Here is a 12,121-nt window from a genome sequence, read left to right on the forward strand (position 1 = left end):
ACACTGGCTATCGGGTGATTCAGGTCTGTGTGCCCTTAAGGCCACAGGAAAATTAACACCACTTTCACTACTGCCAATTCATACATGGTCTCCATCATTTGGATCCCTAGTGCCACATTCCAGTGGGTCCACTCTAATAACTTACCATATTCAATAAAATGACAATATGGAGACTCAAAGCACCCCGAACACATTTTCCAGAAATCATGTGATTTCACAAATTCCTGAATTTCACAACTCATGGAACCATTGATCCTATTTTATCTGTCAAACCCAGATCTTCCAGCACAGACATGCAGCTGTATTAATCCGAGGAAAAATGACTAGCTAACCTCCCCCTTACTTAAATATTTTATTAAATTATGTTAGATTCTGCAGAGACAACTGCACCTGTTTATACTTTGGGGCCTGCCTTGTAAAGTCAGCTGAAGTAAAAGTACCTGATTCCAGGCTAATGGCAATGAGGGCAGAAAAACACCTTCCCATAAAGCTGCTTTATTGTAGGTGTTTATGTCAGAGTGAGAGATAACCTCAGGCTGATCAAAGTACAAAACAACCAACGTAAGAACTACCTGCAAGTATCAGGCTTTCCATGATTGGGAAGTTTGAAGTTGAAGAAGTTATCTTAAATTCCATTATTTTCATTTTACTCTCCAAATTTTGAATACAATTCCTGTATTTCTTAATGAATTTTTTTTTTTGGTTAGAAGCGAATTAGTATGAAAATCAAATAGATAGCTTGAATTATAAGGAAATAGTTTTATTACAAAACATTGTTCTTTCTGTAATTTCTTAAATGGCCATATCGTTCAATTTCATACTCTATCAACTTTCTAAATTGCTGGGGGAAGAAGGTGGAATGTTGTTTAAAAAAGAAAAATAAATATATGTAAACAGTTGCCATGTCTCTACCCACATTAAGCATTTGCAAAGCCACTCTATGTTTAAAAAATCCTGTACTGTGAAAGATGACTTGGATATTTAAACCAAATCCAGCTTAAAAACAGAATTGGGGGAAATGGATAGGATAGCTCAAGAAAGTTCCACTCACAGCTGTCAGCTGAGAAGAAATGGGGGAAGGGGGAAATGCTGAGAAAGGAATTTATTTTTTTTTTTTTGGCAGTGAGGAGAGGAACATGCCATCCCTGTTTGAAAAGTTTCAGGGTGGGAAAGGCTAAGGAGGGGCTAACATACTATACATACCTTTATGTATATTTTTGAGGCAGAAAAGCAGTGTAGTGTTTAAGCAGAGTTCAGCAAGTGGAGAGGGAGGTGACATTCACTCTGGCCATTTGGTTCTCTTAAATAAGCCCACAATTGACAGCAGACTGAGAACAGGCACAGGAGGTGGTAAGAGGCTGCCTCCCAAGAAGACAATACAAATGCTGTGTATCTTGCATCACATATGTAAGAAAATGGAAATAACCTTTAGTGTCTGGAGGAAAAATATTAAAGAGTTTATCTACAAGGCCCTCAGAGGTGTAGGTTCCTGTAAAGTTACGCTTACTGGCTCACAGCCTTTGAATCCCCAGAGCTAATTCTCAATTTAGGTACCCTGTTATTGTTACAGCCACACTTCTGGGCACCTTGCATGATAACTCACAGAGGAAGGGAGAGAATTAGTCTTGTTTCCTGAAGCTACAGATAGAAAACATTAACATGAAATTGCAGACAAGGGGAGAGAGGGAAGGCAAGCCAAAAGTATTCTTACCAGCAAGTTTACAGCTGCAAACTTTTCTTCCTAGACTGGAAGAAGAAATGGGCTGAGACATGCACCTGAATAATGGTATGGGACATCTATGGGGATGTTAGAAACCAAGACATAATTATGTAAAAGTTTGGTAAGTTCAGCTTCACTCCACAGAATAAACTGTGAATAGATGGGGTATGGTATATCCAGTTCAGCAGACCTGAGAGCCACTTAGGATGCAAAACTGAAGACAATTCACAAAAAAAAAAAGTCTGAAAAAGATATTAAAAAGGTAAAATCCTAAGAAAAGAAAAAGGACACTGCAGGAAGAGTAAGACGTGTATGAAGGAATGAATAAGAGCATTTGCTTGAGAATTGTCACAAAGTCCACATCAGAGTGGAAACTACCATCTGTTGATACCTGTGGATAGAGTCTGGTCAGGGCAGAGTATTCCTAAATAAGATCTTCTTCTTGGAATGGGGTGAAAACCTTCCCAGAGAAATGGAAAAAATGTCCCAGCAGATGAACACAAAGTATTATAGTTCTCTCAGGGAGGAAATGATAAAGAAGAGAGTTTTAACAGCTTGATTCCTTTGACTGGTGTTATTTTTGTGGACCATCCCCAGCTTGCCCCCACCATCACATCAGCAGTATAGAAACATGGAGTGCTCTCATTCTTTCTAATCAGTGATTTTCAACTATTTCCAGAATATGACCTCGCATTACAAGAACACTTTCTGGGATCTGACACCCGCTACTAAGCTCAGAAAAGAGTTGGCTCTTGCCTTCTCAAAGCTGGCTGCAACAACCAGACCAATTTCCTATGGAAAACAGAGAAGTTGGACCATGGGATTGAGATAGAATATGTTGTACAGAAATAGGATGAATCTGACATCACAGTGAAGCCCTGCCATGTACCATAACCCTGTGATCACTATGAGCTTTTTTCTTTGATGAAAACTGGGCTTCAAATTAGCCATGAACAAAATTGCGTCTTCCTTTCCTAAAGGTTTACTCCCTTCCCTTCATTTGTTTTACATCCCATACCATTGGCCAAACATGGAGATTTCTGGGTGAATTCTTCAATGTTATCTCCTGCATGGTCCCAGATTTTCCTAGGGTTTTTCAGTGCCCAGCCCAAGCACTGCCTCCCAAGCATGGTCCCTTTTAGTGGTTCCTGGCATTTGGGTGGGACACACGCTCACTTCAGGACAGTGAGAAATTCTGACATGCAGCCTCACACTCAACATAATCATCTGCTGACACAGTCATGAGCTGTGTCATCCATTTCTTGCAGGAATTGAAGGAACCAGCATCCACAATAGCTGTGCACTGAAAACTTGCATTTGTGGCTCCATGGCCAAAACCACAGGAAAACTATTTTTAGCACAACAGAGCTCTAAATAGTGGAACCACTGAAAATTTAGCTCACATCATGGGCCAAATTCTTCTCCTGGTTACACCCACTCTATGGAGAAGCTTGAGTGTAGTAAACAGAGACACTCTGAAACAGAAATTAATTTTTTTTTAGAAGTGAAGTTTTGCTTATGAGCAAAATAAGTATTTTTAACTTTAAATGAAGAAGGGTATGCATCCTCCAGCACTTCCTCTGGAATGAAATGAAAGGAGAAAGGAACGGTTTGAAATAGAAGCTCTCTATTAGAGTAACTGTATCTGTTGTGATAAAGGTAATTCTTCCCACTGTGTATGTGTGAACCATACCCAGAGCTGACATCTCCCCATTCATTACACGGCCACTTTTGGCCTGGACCAGTGAAAAGAACACTGAGTTTATCTGTATCTTGAGAGAAGGTGACACAGATGAGTATACCTTATGAGTAACAAATCAGGTTTTAATAGCTAGACCTACACTTAATTACTCACAAGCCAACTTTCTAACAGCCGTTTTATCACCTCAGGATTTCCCAACACAAAACAATTAGTGATGGCACTGCAGAGCACTCAGGCTTTCTCATGTACAAACTGACAGGACCTGACTTTCTCCTTCTGGGTGTAATTCCAACGGAGTCACCAAGTTACAGGGTGCTGAGCCTTTATAACTTGCATTTAAATTTTGTGGCACACTTAGGGACACAATTTTTTTTTTTCCAGCCTCATGACCAAATAGTTTGGTTTAGTAATTTCCTCCACCATATCAAGATCTGCATATACAAGCATAATAATGTCTGCTGTAAATTAAAGTGCTTTTGGGCATAGTGTAGTACAGGTTTTGGACTGTGTTGCAAGCAATTTCTTTCTCTTACCAAAATTTCCACCAAATTTTTCTTTGTTTTTTTTTTAGGGGAAGAAAGAACTGGATCATCTTCTAAACCCAAAAGTTTTTGGAAAAGCCAGTAAGATAAGAAAATCATAGAACAGTAATATAGTAATGATAATGTTATTTCTCACTATCTTATTGTTGATTAATCTTCTTTCACTCTTTAAGCACTGCCCTATGACATATGTTTTAAAAGGAAGTACTGGAATGAAAATCAAACAACACATTTTCAATTTGGTTACATTTTTTCTAATGTGAAACAAATTAGTATTGTTGTTGTCTAAATACCTTCATAAGTAACACAGTAAAGGGCAAAAAATAAATTCATAAATGCTCCAGCTGCTTAGCTGGGCCCTGTGTAAGGCACTGCCACTAAAATAGTTCACACCCGTAATTACAATTCGCCACATCTTGGGAATGACATTTAGGATTCTCGAGGTGCTTTTAGATAATTTTTAGACTCTGCTTAGAAGTTCAGCTGTTACAAAGTCAGTTTTATTTTGTAACAGATTTTATCCTTTGGAATGTTATGTTTGGAGTGAGCTGAAGATATGGAAAAATACATGCAATATAGTTTGCTTACTGGGCTGAAATATAACTCCTAAAACAAAGCTGAAACTTTTTTTCCCCTTGATGTTCATATTCCAGCCTGTGCTTGTCCACAGCTATTTAAATTTGGAAGTGGGGGCGATGGGGGGGGCAGCAGAAAAAACTCTCCTCTACTGCACTATTCTGACTCCATTAGTGGAGTCAACGAGAATTCCTGCTCTCTCTCCAGTAATTAAATAAATATTTAACATTGCGGGATGTAATTGGAATCCCAAAAGTTAACAATAGCCTCAGCTATCGGTGTCGCTATCTCAGGGGTTCTGTTTTCACAGGGGTATATTTAGATCTCGGCCACATCGCCCACTTGCATTACGAATAGTACAACCCCCTCTCTTAAAGGAAAAAGAAAACAAAACAAAACAACAACAAAAAAAAAACCAAAAAAAACCAACAAAACCACACACACACAAACCCCAAAAAAAAACACCCAAGAAACAAAAACACACAAACAACAACAAAAAAAACAAAAAACAAAAAACAAAAAAAAAAAAAAAAAGGAAAAACCAAGAAGCTCGGTAAAATCTGGAAACTTTTCTAAAGTGACGCCATCTCCGCGGATCTCCTTCCCTGCTGCACAACGCGCTTCAAAGCCCAACAAATGCAGCGGCCGGCAGGCTCGCGGAAAACAAACAAACAAACCAAAAACCCAACCAAAAAAAACCAGCAACAACAACAAAAAAAGCAGTGAGGAATGAACAGAGCGTTACCTTCCAGCAATTACTGCAGCTCCATTTTCTCGCCCTGTGTTTTGTCACTCTCTCCCTTGCAGGGGATCCCGGTTCCCGGGGAGGAGCCCGCGCCGGCTCCGCGGTGACACCCCCGAGCTGCCGGCGGAGAATCCCCATCCCCGCGTTACAAACCTGCTGCAAAACCCGTGTGTGGCCTCTGCTCTGCTTCCTTCTTCCATCCTGGAATATCGCCCTTCGCCCGATGCAACGCAGCCATCTTCTGTGCTGTGCCTTTCCCGCACTCCCTGCGTTTTGCCGGTGTAAATTCTGGCTTTGCCTGAGCACGCTGATCGCTTTTGGTGATTAATTTATCTAGTTTACAAAACGGGAACTACGATCCCGTAGAATGTATAGGTTCTTTGCGTTAAGTCTATGCACAGAAAGAATAGGCACAATCTGAGTTTTTTATGGATATAAATGTGTATATGCATGTATAATACATATAAATACATATGTATACACATATTTAAGATATTCACATGCTATGTCTATGTTCACATCAACACATACCTCAAAATTGGGAAGTTTAATTAGTATAATGATGCTTTTCATATAAAAACTACAATTATGAGGTATGAATGATCTTTATGCCAAGCTTATGTTTGTATTTTACTGTGTGTATAACCAAGATGGCAGAAATGGAGAGTAATGTTTGCAAATGAGACTGTAGGTCTGCAAAAGATCATTCTCTGTATCCACTGAACTAAACACAATAAAAACTGATTAGTCTTGTTGACAACAGAGCTCACAGAGGTTCCAAAGTCCAGTTAACAGCAGCAGTTTAACAGCTGCACCCCCTAGAAGAACCATTTAAAAGAGAAAATCAAATTTATGCAATTAGATGCCTACAGAATCAAGACATTTATTATTAAAATAATGAAATTATTATGATTATGGCTAGTCATTAGTCCTTGCTCTTCATGAGGATGACTAGAGCTGTGTAGGAATGACCACCTCAATCCTCTCAGACCACAGTTTGGGAGAAATTCTCCCTCACACTGCAAGCTTGAGTTCCCGGGCCAGAACATCAATGTTCTGACAAGACTTGAGGCAGCAGTGGAAAGGAAGGTTAAGACCCACTGTGAAGTGTTGGCTTGTCAAATGAAAGTCAGACTTTGCAGATTACTGCTGGTTTGCTTTGAAGGATTCAGCCAGAGCGTGAGGAAGATAATATTCTTCTTGATGTATTCAACCTGGGTTTCTAAAAGGCTCTTGGCAACGTCTCCCACTTTTCTTAGGGGAGATTATCTGCCAGGGAAGAAGAGGTAATGGTCTCCTAAAAGGTATAACCACTCAAAAGAAGGGTAGCAAAGAGTGGCAGTTTGTGGTTCCTTTTCACAGCAAAGGCAGTGGAATTTCACAGGGAAGAGTGCCCATTGGAGCTGCTCAGTGTGCCACTGGCTGTGCTGGAGAAGGCACTTAGATGAGCTCTGGATAACAAAGTCATGTATGAAAAAGTGAAGATGAGGACTTGGTGTGAAGAACTGAAGGAGGAGTTTCCCACACTGAGTGGAAAAAAGGCAGATGAAATCCAGTCTAGATGTAAATGTAAAGTAGCACACATGGGGATGAAGTAACATCCAAAATTACATGATCTAACATAGTATCACTCACTAGCTATGTTTTTAATAGTTCAGTGCAGGTATTGGATGAATTTTTGATCACCAGGAGTGCACTGAACATCAGGAATTGCTACAAAAGCAATAGCAAACAAAGCAAAGGTTGATTCCATGCTGAGAATTCCTGGTGCACCTGCATCATAGGTTCCAGGCAGAGGGCCAGTTCTCCATCTCAAGGAAGGAATGCTAGAACTGGTAGAGGTACAGCCAAGGCCAAAAGGAGTGACCTGAAGATCTGATGGGTCCCATGCAGAGCATGCCTAAATAATCTCTTCCATCTGGAAAAGAAACAGCTGAAAAGGGATATTAAAGACATCTGCACAAAGCCCAAATTGAAAAGGTGAAAGAAAAGCCTTTGTCTTCAAGTTCTGGAGGAAGAAAGCTTAGCTGCAGGCTTTTGAGAAGAAGAAGGTAGTTCTTCACTCAAAGTATAATAATAAGTTCAAATTTCTGCCATCAAACATTGTGGATACTAAAAGTTTACATGAATTCAAAAATCAAAACTGGTGATGGAGCAAATTCACAAACGAAAAGCCCGTTAAAAGTCATTAAATACAAGACACTGGTGTCTGGCTCTGGAATTGCCCTGGTTGCAAACTGGTGGGTGAGGATTCCATGTTATCACTGCTATCCCAGTACTCGCATTCTTCCTCTGGGCATCCCTGGTGTGGCTGTTGGACAGGACACTGAGCTAGACTGAGCCTCTGATCCCTCCTGCAAGGGTCACACTCATTTTCTTCACATGATGTCAGGAGAACTGCTTTTCATTCTGAAGCTCATCTCTCACTGAAGTCATATTTTATTGCCTATAATATCACAAATGCTGCTCTGCATTTTTCTAAATTGTGTGATACTCCAGTTCTACCTTTCCACCATTCTACAAATACTTCACATCTACATAAATAATACATATAAAGACATCTGTTAATAGGAATAAAAGTCTTCTATTTGAAAACTGTGGAATTGTTTTCATTTATGTACCACTCTGGCTTTCTCAATAGGCTCAGAAGCAAAGATTCCAAGAAGTCAGTAATGAGTTTACACTCTTGAGTTTTGAGTTTAAAACTCAAAACTTCATCAATTATTCTAATCTACACTAAGAAACTATTATTAAGAGTTCCACATTAAAGGTAATTTAAATAGAAACCTCAAATTAGTGTAGCTTCAGTATGGTAGAGCATGACTATGAGAGCTCATAGCCCAGTGCAGATACTGAGCGAGCAAGCCCTGTTGCATCTCTTCATCCACATTTTTCATTTAACAGTGAAAGTTATGTTTTGAAACAGGCATCTGGTCTCTTCCAGTGATAAGAGGGCCGTGTAATAATGGGAAACTTCCTTTCATTCCAAACAAGGGGAAAAAAAAAGGCTTTTTTTAATTTTCTGTGAAGAGAAAATGGTAGCAGACAGAACAATAATTTGGCATTTGAAAAGCTTTGTTTGATGGGAAAAAAAAAATCCTTTTGAAACAGTAGCACCAGTGAGGAACATCTAACGGAAAAGCAATTTTCAAAACTTGAGTTTTTGACAATATTGACAATATTGACAATATTGACAATAATGAAATGGGGTTGCAGCTGAACTTCTTTTGTCCATTCTCCTCCTCTAAACTAGCAGTAAAATACAATGTATTTCATGAGGTTCTTTAACAAATTTATATAGACCAGTGGAAGAGATGTAGGACAAAGCTTCTTTGTTCCAGCTCAAAAGGATGGCAACATACTTGAGGAATATTTGATTATTCCACTTTCTAAGAGAAAAGTGTTTGCATTGCTATTAGAAATATGAAGAAAATTAGGTTCAGCTACAAAATGCCACATGTCCAAAATCAGTCAGATACATCAGTGGCAATTTCAGGGCTCAAGCTTTTAATTCAACCCCTACTTTTTTATTCCAAAGACTGCTCTGATGCAGAGGATCTTTGGTGTATAAACATAGAGCAGTTATAGTTGCTCTGCAGTTCCCACTACCCCTAAATACTGAAATATTTTGGGGTTTTGTAGAGCAAGAAGGTTTTTCCGTTCTAGATTGCCAAAGAGCTGTTTCTGAGAAAGCCACACAATTCAACTTGAAATAAGCTCTTTTCCTGCCTTTCTTACACATAACTCATCACACCCAGATTTTAATATTTGTGTTCTTGTTTCAAACCTACTCTTCTAATGTATTATATGAGCGATATCTTTATTTTCATGCTGTTGAACGGATTTCTTGGAAAAATTCTGGTTTTAGTGCCAGGTATTATTAGTGGGATAGTTGGACCTGCTGATAGAAGGCTATAAAGTTTAGTTTTAGGAAAATACTGATTAGTGCTTACATTTAAGCATAAGATTAATTCCCATATTAATTAATTAATTAATTAATTAATATTAATTAATTAATACTCCCATTTATTCAATGAAGTATTTATGGCTGTGCTTTACTTTAAGCACACGTTTAAATTCAGTTAACTTCATTTTAATAATGGACTTAAGTGCTTTGCTCTCTCAGGATAATAAGACCATTGGCATTTCATTTAGCTGGCTGAGCTTGTTTTTAAGTAAATTTTGTACTCTCAAGCAGAAACTGACAAACATGCAAATAAGAGTTACCTTTTTGCCTAAAGACAGAAAATGATAAACCAAGTAGTTTTCCAGTCCATGAGGGGAAACACCTAGGCAAGGAATAGATTTTCATTTCCCTGATACTATCATATTAATTGTCTGGAAGTGAAACACTGCCTAGCAAGGAGGCTTTGTGCCATCTTTGATCTCCTTCTGTACCTGAGCAAGGAAAGACATAAGTATTGTTTTCCATTGAAATGAAAAACATTTGTTTGCTTGTTTTCTAGACAAAGGCAAATGTCTTTGAGACCTTGTGGGCCATAGCTCCACTTGATATAAACTGGCACATCTCTTTCATTCCAGCAGAATTACACTAATTTTACACCTCAGAGTGCATCTCAGAGACTTTCCACGTCATGTATAAACTTGAATAGAGAGATTCTGTATCATGAGGTGAGATCATAATATGCAAGTGTTTCACAGACATAAAACTATGAGGTCTGGGAATGCTTGACAGTAGCTAGTAAATACAGTATGGTCTAGCCATTAAGTGGGACCAATTGTTTATAAGTAGAATAAACCAGTTGGTAGGCAGAGCCAAAAAGCAGTTTCCTTTACCATGGCACTCCTAATTAATAGCTTTTCCCCACTAAAGCAATAAAATGAAAAATTATTATGGATTTTTAAAGTCTTATGTGGCTCAAAAAAAGCCCTTTTAAATGTCATTAACACTTGATCCGTTCACCAGAGAAGCAACCATTTTAAAAAGAAGTAAAAGAATAATTGAAAAATTTGAGCATAAACCAGCTTATAGAACTGGCAAGGATATTTTTGATGCAAATTGAAAAAAAAATGCCAATTTTGCCACCATTCAATGTTAAAGGAAATAAATTATGTTGTCATAGTTACTTCAATTAATGTGAAATAAAAGACTTTCAGTATTTTCTAACACTGGTAATATTTATGGAACCAGACCAAAAGCAAGCCCAGCAAAATTGGAATTTCTGGCTTTCATACAATTACTTCTATGAATAATATTAACAAAGGCTCAGTATGAAAAAATACCTTGAATACATGTAGCACACTTCCATTTTGTATATTGTTAACATTACTGTGATTATTTTCACAAACAGGAGAAAAATAATGCTAAGTAGGATGGCTTCCCCATGTCCTGCCCTTCATCTGACTGATAAACACCTTTTTCTAAGCTGAAGAAATCCTGGGTTTGGTTTGAAGAAGTGTCTCTGGCTGACTGCTCCCCATTGCCTGCCTTTTGTCCTTTCCACCTACTTTCACAGGCTTTGCATAATCTGCCTATAAACCCTGAAGATATTGTTTAGTCCTTCCTTTTAAAAGGCAAAAAAGTCTGAGGACAGAATGATTTCAGGCTGTTCAAATTCCTGACATGGAAAACCCTGTGGTTAGTCAGAAGTAATCCTGTTATTTCCACCAGTTTTACAACACTATAACCATCACTTCCCGTTGGGTGGTTTTGATGCTACATCAATGTGAAGGGAGAACAAAGTTAAACCATCTTCTTCTGAGTACAGAAGGGCTTTGGAACCTCCATTAAACTTCACTTCCTTGTTGTAAATGATAATAATTCAGGACAATTCTTCATAGGTTCTTTGCATTTAAACATCAAATGACACACAAGGCTTCAGAAGCACTCACAATCTGCTGAGAATAAGAGGAAGGGAAAGCAGTAAGAGTTAATAACTTATTTGGAGCAAATCATCGTTTACAGCTGGTTCACCATTAATGTGTACCTGAGCAACCACTCTGAGTTCATAAAGTTCAGCAGATTCAGTAAATTTAAATGAATTATTGTATATTAAAGGCCGAGTCATATGTATTCTTATGCAGGCAAAAGCTTCAGTGTTTCTTTCTGAATAGGGCCTGATTAACAACAGCAGAATTCAGCTCTATGTTAATGTACCATTTAGTACCTCACTTTTGCACAACTGCAATGCTGCATCTGTGCCCATTTCATGTTCTCAGCTAAGTTAAAAGCCAAAAAGAATTGTGTGCATTGCAAGTATCTCACACACAGTCTTCCTCATAAGCTGAATGGCTTTTTTTGTAACCAGAAAACAGCCTCTTTTCCTGACTGGAGGCCTTTTCTAAATCTGAATCTGGCTTTTAAAATTCTTTATGGTAGTAGAGAGAAAAACCCCATAATCTACATTGATGTTGTGCTTACAGATTGTCTCCTTGCACAGGGCACAAAGAGCTGCCTGGCTGGTGTGTGGTTCCACGGGAATCATCCATTTTTATCACTTTCAGTTATTGTTTCCTTCCCTTGCCACAAATATTTCCCACAGTGCCACTGTTTTCCCTTGGCCTCCTTACTCATCCAAGCTAGTAGTTAGGGGCACACTGGGCATTTTGTTATGCTTTTCTTTTTATGTTCTGGTAAGCATGAAAACACTCAGTAGGGATTCCATTATGTTTTAGCACTTGTGTTGAAGGGTGAAATAACTTCACAGCCTGTCAGAGGAGTGATGCATCATGAATAGTTCCTTCCTTTATTCTACATATTTTTATTTAAACATTCCTAGCCTTGTTTTGTTGCTGCTTTCACTGTACTAGACTGTCCAGAGGAGGAGGATCTGTTTTAACTTTCAAATGACCATGAAAGATTGGAGAGAAGCAAT

At 38.5% G+C, this 12,121-nt stretch overlaps 1 protein-coding gene across 1 annotated transcript in view; it reads right to left on the minus strand.

The window, feature by feature from the left end:
- Positions 1-5,441, minus strand: part of SMAD5 (SMAD family member 5) — a 30,741-nt gene extending 25,300 nt beyond the window's left edge. Inside the window, exon 1 of the mRNA XM_058848521.1 lies at positions 5,286-5,441. The gene's annotated coding sequence lies outside the window, so the exon portion shown is untranslated. The remainder of the gene's footprint in view (positions 1-5,285) is intronic.
- Between the last annotated feature and the right edge of the window lie 6,680 nt (positions 5,442-12,121).

The sequence above is a fragment of the Poecile atricapillus genome, chromosome 13 (assembly GCF_030490865.1).
Source record: "Poecile atricapillus isolate bPoeAtr1 chromosome 13, bPoeAtr1.hap1, whole genome shotgun sequence".
Taxonomy (NCBI): Eukaryota; Metazoa; Chordata; class Aves; order Passeriformes; family Paridae; genus Poecile; species Poecile atricapillus.